Below are 12,786 nucleotides of genomic sequence, written 5' to 3'. Positions count from 1 at the left end.
CTGCAAATACATTATTCCCTTGTCTTCCAGTTTCGTGTGTTGCTAGAGAGAAATCTGATGCCATTCTGGTTCTTGATCCTTTGTGCACAACCTCATTTTTCCCTTTGGAAAGATCTACTCAATGTACCCAGTCTTGTGAAATTTCGTCATGGTGTGCCTAAGCATGGGTATGGTTTTGTACATTTTGTTGGAGTCAGTGAGCACTTTCAATGTGGAAAATCATGCCCTTCAGTTCTAAATATACATGATTAAATTATTAATAGCTAATTGATTTCTTCCCCTCTGTTTCCCAGGAACCCTGGGCTGGCTTCTGAATTTTCTTATCCTTTCTTACATCCTTTTCTTCTGTTTGCTGTCTGTCTTTACATTTTAGGACATTTCTTCAACTTTGTGTTGTGAAAGTGAAAGTATTTAGTCACTCAGTCATGTATGACTCTTTGCAACCCCATGGATTGCAGACTGCCAGGCTCCTCCGTCCATGGAATTCTCCAGGCAAGAATGCTGAAGTCGGTAGCCATTTTCTTCTCCAAGAGACCTTCCCACCCCAGGGATTGAAACTGGATCTCCTGTATTGCAGGCAGATTCTTTATCATCTGAGCCATCAGGAAAGCCCCATCTTTGTACTACTTTACCAAGTTTTAAATTTTTGCTATATTTTTAACTTGACTGCTATTTGGTTCTCTGAGTGTTCACTTTTCAGAGAATCTATTCTATTTCTCTTCTATTTTTATTTCTCAAAGATCAATGAAAGATTTTTCAAAATTTTCATCTCCCCCTCTATCTGTTTCTTCCAAGTTTCTTTTTCCCTGTTCTGTTTCATATGAGATCCTTCCCTTAAATTCTGATGCCGTTTGACTGTTTGCTCTTACTTAATAGTGTCAAACTTAGCAAAACAAAACAGGACACTTAGTTAACTTTGAATTTTAGATAAACAATAAATAATTTTTAGTATACATACATCTCATGCAATATTTAAGGCATACTTATTTAAGTATTCTGTAATTTAATAAAAAAATTCTTTGCTGTTTATTTGAAATTCCATTTTAAGTCAGTTCAGTTCAGTCACTGAGTCGTGTCTGACTCTTTGCGACCCCATGGACTGCAGCACGCCAGGTTTCCCTGTCCATCACTAACTCCCAGATCTTGCTTAAACTCATGTCCATCCAGTTGGTGATGCCTTCCAACAAACTCATCCTCTGTCATCCCCTTCTCCTGCCTTCAATCTTCCCCAGCATCGTGGTCTTTTCCAGTGAGTTACTTCTTCGCATCAGATGGCTAAAGTATTGGAGCTTCAGCTTCAGCATCAGCCCTCCCAATGAATATTCAGGACTGATTTCCTTTAGGATTGACTGGTTTGATCTCCTTGCAGTCAAGTATCCTAAGGGACTAAGTATCCTGTACTTTATCTAGCAACCCTAAGACTGAGGTGTAAAATGCTACCTGGAAAAAAAAAAAATGGATGGATCTAGAGGGTACTGTGTTAAAGTGAAATAAGTCAAACAGAGAAAGACAAGTATGGTATGATTTCACTTATATTTGGAATCTAAAAAAGTAAATGAATCTAAAAAATGAACAAACATAGCAAAATGGAAACAGAATTATAGAGAACAAACAAGTGGTCACCAGAGGGAATGGGGCTGGGGAAAGGGAAGAAACAGATGAGGGAGATTAAAAGGAACAGACTTCCAGTTGCGAAATAAATGAGTCATGGGTATGAAAGTGTGCAGAATATAGTCAAGATCTAAGTAATATCTTTGTATTACAACATATCATAGCTAGGCTTATCATGGTGATCATTTTGATATTTACAGAAAAATCACTGCATTGTGTAATAGGAACTAACATAGTGTTGGAGGTCAGTTATATTTCAAAAACAAAAAACATACAAACTCACAGGAAAAACAATCAAATCTGTGGGTACCAGAGTTCAGAGGTAGATTGGTAGAAATAAGTGGATGAAGGCAGTCAAAATGTACTGCAGACTTCCAGTTATAAGATAGATAAGTACTAGGGATGTAATCTACAATAAGATAAATATAATTAACACTGATATGCGTTACACCCAAAAGTCACTGAGAGTAAATCCTAAGAATGCTCATCACACAAAGCGTTTTTTTCTATTTCTTTAATTTTGTATCTGTATGAGATGATGGATCCTCACTAACTTACTGTGGTAATCATTTCATGATGGATGTGAGTCAAATCATTTGCTGTGCACCTTAAACTTATACAGTGTAGTATTTCAATTATACTTTAATAAAACTAGAAAAAAATAAAATTCAAAAAATTTAAAATAAAAAGCTCCCTGGAAGCTCTGTATGCCTGTATAAGGGGTGGGGTTTGACTATGATGAATTTACTAAAGGGTAGCTCCAGTTTTCATTAAATAACTGATGACAGTCTCTTAGGTCTTTACTCTTCTCCAGAGAAGAATATTTCAAACTCTTCATCTTGGTTGCCAGTGTTGTAGAAGTCAAGTGTAGGAAGAATACTGAGCAGCTCAATATTCATTATGTTAGGTTTCATGTATTGATAGATCTTCAATTTCAGTACCATTCCCCTATCCTTGTGTGGTAGATTAAAGGTGGGTACAATTTTTTTGCTAATCCCCCCATTCAGGGATGAAACCTAATTCCACTTCTTTGAATCTGGGCTGGCCTTAGTGACTTCCATGAGCTATAGAATGCAATAGACATAACATTCAAGAGCTGCCCAGCCCAGGTAATAAGTCCAGCGACTTTTGCTTGGATTTCTGGGAGTATCGTTTTTGGGTACCTTGCCCTGAACCTCCGTAGGAAATCTGACCATCCTGATACTGCCATGCGGAGAGGGCATGTGTATGTGTTCTGATGGACAGTGCCAACTGAGATTAGCCTTCTTGATTAGTTTATCTTGCCATGGTGCCAGACATGTGAGTGAATCCTTCAGACTGGCCCATCTGCCAGCTGAATACTACCAAGTGAGATTTCTAAAAAGTCTGGTCTGGTGTATATTTTAAACACACACACATATATACACACATATACACATGCACACACACACACATTTATATAAAACTTCCTGGTACATAACAGGATTTGATATTTCTATACATTTCAAAATGATCACCATGATAAGCCTAGCTGTCCTGTGTCACCATAAAAATATATTGCATATTATTGATTGTATTCCCCACAATGTGACTCACTCCATAACTGTGACTCACTTATTTTGTAACTGAATGTTTGTACCTCTTAACCTCCCTCATCCATTTCTCTCCTTCCCCCACCCCTTCCCCCACTGCAAACAGCTGTTTGTTCTCTGTATCTATGGCTCTATTTGATTATCTTTGTTCATTTGTTTTGTCTTTTAGAGTCCACACGTGAATGAAATCTTATATAAGTATGCATGTGTGTGTGTGTGTGTGTGTGTGTGTGTGAGCACACTCCATCGTGTCCAACTCTTTGTGACTGCATGGACTACAGCCTGCCAGGCTCCTCTGTCCATGGGATTTCCCAGGCAAGAACACTGAAGTGGGTTGCTGTTTTCTTCTCCATGGGATCTGCCTGACACACAGGGATTGAACCTGCATCTCTTGTGTCTCCTGCATTGGTAGATGTATTATTTTTCACTGCACCAACTGGAAACCCCATGTGTATGTGTATATACACACATATATATATATATATAATTTATTCATTTATCTCTTGATGGGTACTTGGCTTGCTTTCATATCTTGGCTATTATAAATAGTGCTGCAAGGAGCATAGAAGTGAATATACCTTTTCTAATTAGTGCTTTTGTTTCCTTCGGATAATTAGCCAGAGGTGGAATTGCTGGATCATACGGTGGTTCTATTTTCAATTTTTTGAGGAAACTCCATGCTGTTTTCTATAGTGGCTGCACCAATTTACATTCCCACTCACAGTGCAGAAGTTCCCTTTTCTCCACATCCTCACTGTTACTTGTTATCTTTTTGATAATAACTATTCTGACTCATGTGAGGCCAAGTGACTTCTGCTGATGTCACACAAATCAGGGGAACTGCCAAGTCCTGTCCAAATTCAGACCTACAAAATCACAAGATGTAAGAAAATGGCCATTGATTTTAGTCATCAAAATCTGTGTAGTTTATTGGTCAGCCTTAGATAACCAGAACATCTTGACTATACCTTGTATGCCCCATTCCAGAGATTCTCTGCTTTTTCCCCTCCAGAGAATGCTTCCAATTTTCCACCCAAGTGGGAGAGAGCAGTGGCAACTGTATAGTATTGGGAAGTATGTGGAGGAGATTCATTGCTTCCAGTATGTACTTATGAAAAATCCTCCTGTTTTTTGTCTTAATTATATACCTACTTTTAGAAGGACCTGGTGCAGCAATACCTGGGTTATCCTGGGTAAATCTATAAAATCATGTTGCTTCTTGGCTTTCCCTACTGCTGGCTTAGGAGTCCGTTTTCTCAGGTCTGCTAAGTCAGTTATTACCTGCAGTATCTTCTTTCCAGTTTCCAAAATTTAATTATTTTCCCTCTTTTGTTCTTGTGAGTTTTCTCAAATCTACTATTTCTTAAAAATTATTTAAGTACATTTGATTTACAATGTTGTATTAATTTCTGTTGAACAGCAAAGTGATTCAGTTATACGTATGCATATTCTTTTTCATATATTTTCCATTATGGTTTATTACAGACAGGATATTGAATATAGTCCCTTGTGCTATGTAGTAGGACTTTGTTGTTTATCCATCTTATTCATATCTAATAGTTCGCATCTCCTAATTCCAAGCTTCCAATACTTCCCTCTCCCAACCTCTTTCCACTTGACAGCCAAAAGTCTGTTCTCTAATTGTGAGTCTGTTTTCTGTTTTTTAGCTATGTTCATTTATGTCATATTTTAGATTTCACATATAAGTGATGTTATATTGTGTCTTTCTCTTTCTGACTTCACTTAGTAGGAAAATCTCTAGGTCCATTCATGTTGGTACAAATGGCACTAGTTCATTCTTTTAAAAAAAATCTCCTATTGCTTATGTCAGATTTCAAGAGGAAGCAATGCATGTGCTCATTCTATCTTTAATCAGTTAATTTATTTGACTATGCTGGGTCTTCGTTGCAACACTCCAGATCTTCATTGTGCCATGTGGATTTTACTTGCAGTGGGAAGTTAGGGGATGTGGGAAGTGGTAGGAGGAGTGGGGTTGGGGTGAGCATGTGGAATCTAGAGGATCCAGCTCCTGCATTGGGAGTGTGGAGTCTTAGCCACTGGACCACCAGTGAAGTCCCCTGCTATCCTTAATTGAAAGGCTTGAGTCTTTAATTTCAATGATTATACTAATTTTTAAATACTCATAAAATTTTTTTTAATAAAATAAAATGCTTGTAGCTCAGGTGGCCTAGAAGCAAAGCCCACGATATAGATTGTTGTGTAAGTGCTTTAGTGAGGGGATATTCTCAGCAAAACCTGTGAGTCAAACAGGATTGCACCAAGGAAGAAAACACAGGAGTGGTTTCTGCAGAAATCTAGCCTCAGGCTAAGCCCATGGGAGCTCTGGAATAGGAAGGCTCTCATTGATCAGTTCTTGGCCTTTTGTATCCTGTAAAGTTAGCACTGACTGTGGCTTCCCAACCTGGCATGAGGGCAGTCATGGGAAAGAAAAGGGCCGCTGTGAGTCGGGTACACTTGCCTAGTAAAGGTGATCTTGGCAGGGTGCATCTACTCAATTTCTAACCTTTTATTTTTTACTTTTTAAGGAATAAGTAGTCTTTCTAATCCCTCTGAGAAAATGAATTAACCTTTTTTCATTCTTTTTCCACTGTTTGTCTTGTTAATTTAGATTCTTCCATGTTAGTTCATAAACTGAAGTTCAGAAACTTCAGAGTATCAAGCAGAAAAAAGGAGGTGGAATCCAAATCAGTCTGGTTCCAAAACCCATGCTTTTAACCATATTGTCACCCTCTTTAGCTGCATCTTAAGGAAATAATTTATCGTTACCTCTACAGCTTTAAGTGTGCTAACAGTCACTTGATCTGTTGGATATAAAACACACTCTCCAAAGCTTCCTACCTTCTGTTAAATAAAGTCCGAATTTACTTATATACCCAATGCGTTCATTTTGCAAGCATTCACTGAGTACCTGCCATGAACCAGCATGGTACTGGGTGTGTGTGCAATGACCGCGTAGACCCAGTCAGTATCTTCCAGAGACTCGAGTCCTGCAGGAGAGGCAAATACTAACATACAAGACTGTATAACAAGGGGTAGGGAGCTCGGCTTCAAGGCCGAACCTGGGAGCTACGGACCAGCAGGGAACCCAGGTAATTTACGGGTAAAGAGAGAAAGCTCTAGAACTGCTCCAAACTCCCATTCCCAAAAGCTTCCCCAAGAAAGGGAACTCGGTTTTTCTCAAGGGAGAAGTGGAACGACTGGGAGCTTCGCGGGAATGTAAATGTGCCGTTCCACTTTCCACTTCGCCGTGAGAAAGTGCAGTGTCCGGGGGAGGAAGCTTTGACTCTGAGCGGCAATCCCGGCCGCGGTGGGAGCAGGGCGCGGACAGGAGAGGCCCTGGGCGCGGGCCTCCTCGAGTGCACCGGCGCCCGGGAACCCGCGATCTGAGAGTCCCACTGCTCCGACTCGCGGGAACCCGGGCGGGGCCGGCAACCTGGGATCCCGGCGGGGGACGAGGCCGGGAGCGTCTTCCCCCGCTCCCCGAACTCCAGGTGCGCTTCGCCCGCGGAGGACTTTCCGGTCTCGTGGGCAGAGGGACAACCAGGAACTTGGGATCAGTCTCCACCCCGAAGCGGGGCGGGTCCGTCCGGGATAAGACCCGCTGCCCGGCCCTGTCTGGGTGTGATCTCCGTGGCAGCAGAGAACGGGCGCCGTCCCATCTCGGCCTCTGGGGTAAGGGGGACCCGGGCCGGTGGTCCTGGGCTCCAGAAGGGGTACAGCAGCTCGGGAGGGCCTCGCGGGGGTGGCCGGTCGGGCGCCGCGCCCAGGCGGAGGTGCCGGCTCTGGCACAGGGTGGAGCCGGCCGGGACTCGCTCCGGATGGGCAAGCGGAAGGCAGACACCGCCCGTGTCCACCCGCCCTTTGCAGAAGGACCTCCGGAGCAGTGTGTGGAGCTTAGAATGTCAGAGGTCACTGCAGTTATTTATCGAGTTCATGTGCCAAGCGCTGTGCTGGATTTAGGCGTTACAAAGAAAGGATTGAGTAATATTCCCTGGAACTGACTCTAACACCCACGTTTTGCTTTTTTAATTCTTTCTTTACTCCTTTTATGGAGAAGGCAATGGCACCCCACTCCAGTACTCTTGCCTGGAAAATCCCATGGACGGAGGAGCCTGGTGGGCTACAGTCCATGGGGTCGCTAAAAGTCACGACTGAGCAACTTCACTTTCACTTTTCACTTTCATGCATTGGAGAAGAAAATGGCAACCCACTCCAGTGTTCTTCCCTGGAGAATCCCAGGGACGGGGGAGCCTGGTGGGCTGCCATCTATGGGGTCGCACAGAGTCGGACACGACTGAAGCGACTTAGCAGTAGCAGTAGCAGTTACTCCTTTTAAGAAACTTACTCCTTTCTCCTGGTCTCTTACTCTTTTTCTCCTTGTGGACCTAATGCCTTCAGTACAATGCCTGGCACATGGGAATCTGTCATTACTGTGAGATCCATGAACTGAGCCTGGGAATGGCCCAGTCTTACTCTGTGGTCGTGGCTTTGACCAGCTGGAGACTCTGGAACCAGAGAGGTTATTGCTTTTCAACAATCTGCCCAACTGTAAGTGCTTCCCAAATTGATGAAAGTCTTCTGTAAGCTGTTGGGAGCATGTGCGACCTGAGTAACCCACAGCTTTCAGGAAAAGTGAGTGTCTGCCTCTCTTCAGGTGACAGTGAGAAGAATGAATAGGATCCCCGCCCCCTCCTCGTCTAAAGTGATGCATCCCATTGCCCATCAATTCTAGAACCCTCCGCCTCCTCCTTATATTGCAAGTAATTCTGTTGATAGGGAAGCTCTAGCTCTTTAGTCGCCATGGAATTCTCAGATGACAGAGGTGGAAGAGCAAGCAACAGAGGAAGTGGGCAGGAATGAGGAAATGGGTTGCCATAGCCGTTGAGGACCAGCTAACGTCCCAGAGTCCTTTCTGGTCAAGGCCAGGCTGCCTCCCTCAGCTTAGATCAGATTTCTTTTGCTTTGGGGATACACACCTGACTGCAAACACAGACAGACATACACACAACTACTGGGTCAAAAATGCTGTGACTTTCCCTCCTAGATATGCTTGCATTTGGTTAAGGATATTTTTTTGTCTGAAAGCTTTTTAGAGAGTAACATATGTAGTCAGGTCCAAGCAGGCCATCCCTGAGTGTCTGAAGGGGATGCTGAAAGGGTGATGACCATCTGATCACTTCAAACTGTAGCTTGTGGCCGGTTTCTCTTCTTTTATCTGTAGCTCATCTGTTTTCCCAGTCCTTGCTCATCTGCTGGTAGACTAAGGCTGCTCTTCTCCAAGGGAGATGGAGGTGAGGGCAGGCACTCGAGTAACAGATGTTGTGCCAAGGAGTACCTGATGATTCAGAATAAAGGATAGGAGGCTTTTCCTTGGTTGTCCAATTTTATCCAGATATTTGAGGATAAAAATGCTTTTTATACTAAAACAATTGCAGGTATATTTTGTGGCAGGATTCAGAATTTAAATACTTTCTTTATATAAAAGAAGAAACTTCTAAAATGTTTGTTTGGACTTTGGGCTGTGGGTTGGCCCAGACATAACCTTTGGGCATTTGCTTTCACTGCAATGAGGGCTACTTATGGAGGCAGTTTGGTAGATGCTGCAATGTCCTCCCTGGAAGGACTTTGAATGGCATGCTAGTTGTGGCATGTGGGATCTTCATCACAACATGCATGACCTTTCGTTGTGGCGCTCGGGCTCAGTAGTTGCAACGCACAGGTTTAGTTGCCCTGCAGCACGTGGGATCTTACTTCGCCGACCAGGCATCAAACCTGTGCCCCTGCATTTGAAATTCTTAACCAGTGGACCATTAGGGAAGTCCCCTCATTGATCTTTTTTTTTTTTTTTTTCAACCTGAGGCAGGATTATTAAGTTTGTTTTACAGAAGAGATCCCAAGGCTCCAAGTTGTGATACAAGGGTTGGACTCCTTGCAAAAAGATTTAAATCCAGCTGCTGGATACTGGCTTCCCAGATGGCACAGTGATAAAGAATCCACCTGCTAATACAGGAGACACAAGAGACTTGGGTTCAATCCCTGGGTCCGGAAGATCCCCTGGAGGAGGCAATGGCAACCCACTCTAGTATTCTGGCTTGAAAAAATCCCATGGACAGAGGCGCCTGGTGGGCTCCGTCCATACGGTTGCAAAGAGTTGGACACAACTGAGCATGCATGTGTGTGCGTGCACACACACGCAATGGATACTAAAGCCTGTTCCCTTAGCCTCCCTGCCTTACTGTGGCCCTGTCAGTGCTTGGTTCAGAATGATTTGGCATTTGGATTTGTGGCTTCCTGGTTTATGAACTAATCTTGACCAAATGTTATTCTTTTCCTTTTCATCTTTCTTCTGGTCAAGCTGATGTGTAAACTACGGTGGGAAGAACTGGAGCTGGCAGTAGTGGGAATACAGGTTAATGGCCCTGGATTCAGGAGGGGCTTGGCTTTTGAATAAGGGAGTCAGCTCATTCTTTGTGGCCCTGGGAAGAGCTGGGCAGGAGTGTTTTGGATGGCAGGTTCTGGTTGAATTTAAGGAAATGACTTTTGAAACCCACAGGCTGGATGGGTTTGGAATTGGCAGGAGTTCTGTCACCAGAGATATCTGGGCAGAAGCCCCACAGCCCCTTTCTGATGGAACTGGGAAGGGGAGAAGGTTAAACTAAGATGACTTCCAAAGCCATTGTCTCCAAGCTTTGGGTGCATCCCCCTGGAAGCTTGCACAGCATACAGATTTTTGCCCCCAGCGTTCTGATGCAGTATGACAGGGTGGGACCCAGGAATCTGCCTTTGTGTTGGTTTTATTGGGAGTAACTTGTTCAGTTATGTTTGAACTGGACAGAGAGCTTTGCCGTGGGAACCTGAACCACCACCTTTGAAGAATTTGTCTTAAATGTTCAAGATGCTTGAGATCAGCCAAATGCCTAGACACTGTGTTAAGAATTGCCCTGAAATTTGGCAGTGTTTCTCAAAATTTTAAAGTCCATTAACTTGTGTTCCATCCATTTGAATACTAGGAATTTATCTGAAAGATATGGTTGGACATGCACATGGAAGGGCCTTCAGTTGGTGGGCAGAATGTCAGTGGCCCCCACCAAATGGATAAAGGTTCGTTTATTTATTATACAATGTGACAGATGCTATATATTCAAGGGTAAAATACCCAGACCCCATCCTTAGGGAGATAAACTAGCATATCAACAATTAAAAACTCATAGGACTGCATGAGAAGTGAATGCACTTCAATGCACTGTGCATAGCCTGCCACAGAACTGAGGAGGGGCACCTAACCCCATCATGGGTGGTCAGAGAAGGCTTCTTGGAGGGAGAATGAGAATGATCTTGGAGGTGGGAATAGGAGAAGAAGGGCTTATGCACAGACATGGAGGAGTGCCATTCAGCCAGAGCAGGGCTAGTCCAGAGGCCAGAGCTTGAGGGCCCTCAGAAATTAATGTCATTCTGTGGGCCCCTGGGAGACAGGACCAATTATTGGGAGTTAGGTCTTAGAGATTCCAGGGATCCCATAGTATGAGTTGCTGGCCTCAGTCATAAATTCCTGTTTTCTTCTGCATCTGCTTCTATGTTTAGCATAGTTATATGATCATGCTAGTGTGCATGCATTCTACATCGCTTCAGTCCTGTCCAGCTCTTTGTGACTCCATGGACCGTAGCCCACAAGGCTCCTCTGTTCGTGGGATTCTCTAGGCAAGAATACTGGAGTGGGTTGCCATGCCCTCCTCCAGAGGATCTTCCCAACTCAGGGATCGAACCTGCATCTCCTATGCCTCCTGCATTGGCAGGTGGGTTCTTTACCACTGGCGCCACCTGGGAAGCCGCCAGTTTTGTGATAGATATTTTTAAATAAAAAGGAAACTCTGGGTACCAGGAAGGAAATCAAGGCAGAGATTCAGCCTTAGAGAAACAAGACTCCCAGCTTCGCTGTCCTACACCAGGCCAACTCTTCAGGGTTTGTCTTGGATGTAATCTGGGTGACGGTCCTCCTCTGTGTGCCCTTGTCTCCCTGTGATTCCCCCACCACGCTTAATTTTTTCTTGAATACAGACTTGTGCCCTCCTCTCAGCTTTGAGCTCCTCTGAGATCAGGACCACAGAGCCCCATTCCTCTGGCCCATTGCCCGGTGAGTGCTCACCAAAGGTGTGTGCTGAGTGAATGTGTGATTTTTCATGGCCTAGAAAATTTATTCCAACCTCTGAGCCCTACAGAATGATCCACTTGCTGAAAAAGTTTCTTTTTCTTTTTTACCACACTGCACAGCATTTGTAATTGGAGTTCCCCTATCATGGGTTGAACCTGCACCCTCGGCACTGGAAGCACAGAGTTCTAAGCACTGGATAGCCAGGGAGGTTCAAATGACCCATTTTTAAAAATGATTGTTCCATTCTTTGTCTCCACTCCCATCATATCCTTAAACCAGCCAAACTCCAAACTTAATGCATTTGACCCTTAATGCATTTCCTGTGCAGTTGAGAAATCCACGTATCATTTTACACTTCCCACTTCCCTACTGCCTTATCTTTGTGCCTGGATATCTTGGGATCTACATCTGCAGATTCAACCAACTGTGGATGGTGTAATGGTGCAGTAGCATTTAGTGAAAAAAACTCAGGTATAAGTTGTTCTGGGGAAGTTCAAACCTGTATTGCTCAAAGGTCAAATATTCTGTTTTCCAAATAAGTCGTATCGGTCATAATCAGAGCGGAAGACTCATTTTTACTGTCTTTGCCTATGGACTCTTTGCTGTTAAAATCCTATCTGAGCCTTAATCAAATGAAATCTCTTTGCCTCTCTTGGGTGGGGGGGAGTGAGGTGGGATTACTTAGTCTGTAGTCTCTCCCTTCCTTGAAGTTCTAATGTTAATAGCTGCCGAGAACTGCTTTGCCATTGGGTTGGTTACATACTAGTTTTGTTTCTCTTACTGGCTTTCATGCTTCTTGAGAGCAAAATCATCTTCATCTTTGTTTCTTTCACAATGCCTAGTACCTGATAGGAGCAAAATAAACTTTTTTTACATTTATTTATTTGTTATTTTTGGCTGTGCTGGGTCTTGGTTGCTGTGTGGGCGTTTCTCTAGTTGCAAAGAGTGGGGCTACTCTCTAGTTGCGAAGCATGGGGTTCTCATTGCGGTGGGTTCTCTTGAAGCAGAGACGGGCTCTAGGGCCCATGGGCTTCAGTAGTTGAGGCATATGGACTGAGCAGGTCGGCTCTCAGGCTCGAGAGCACAGGTTTAGTAGTGTGGTGCATGGTCTTCATTGTTCCTTAGCGTGTGGGATCTTCCTAGATCTGGGATCGAATCCGGGTCTCCTGCATTGGCAGGCGGATTCTTTACCACTGAGCCACCAAGGAAGCCCTCAAATGAATGTTTAAGTGAAGACGATGAGTGCCTGCACACACAGCAAGTGGCAGTTTTGAAACAGCGGGTCTCATGCAGAGACCACCTATTTGAGAGTCAGGGCTCAGAGCTGGGTGTGAGAATAACCAGGACTGCATGCTGAAACTTAATTGAGTAAGGTCTCTGAGCCCCACCCAAGATTTACTGACTCAAGCTCTAGAGTCTGACATCCCCCAGATC

At 43.8% G+C, this 12,786-nt stretch overlaps 1 protein-coding gene across 1 annotated transcript in view; it reads left to right on the top strand.

Moving 5' to 3' along the window:
- The first annotated feature begins 6,386 nt into the window (after positions 1 to 6,386).
- The window catches only part of ANXA4 (annexin A4), a 76,213-nt gene continuing 69,813 nt past the window's right edge, over positions 6,387 to 12,786 (top strand). Inside the window, exon 1 of the mRNA XM_069582930.1 lies at positions 6,387 to 6,875. The gene's annotated coding sequence lies outside the window, so the exon portion shown is untranslated. The remainder of the gene's footprint in view (positions 6,876 to 12,786) is intronic.

Source organism: Ovis canadensis, chromosome 3, assembly GCF_042477335.2.
Source record: "Ovis canadensis isolate MfBH-ARS-UI-01 breed Bighorn chromosome 3, ARS-UI_OviCan_v2, whole genome shotgun sequence".
Lineage (NCBI taxonomy): Eukaryota > Metazoa > Chordata > Mammalia > Artiodactyla > Bovidae > Ovis > Ovis canadensis.
This window is presented reverse-complemented; position numbering and strand designations above follow the sequence as displayed.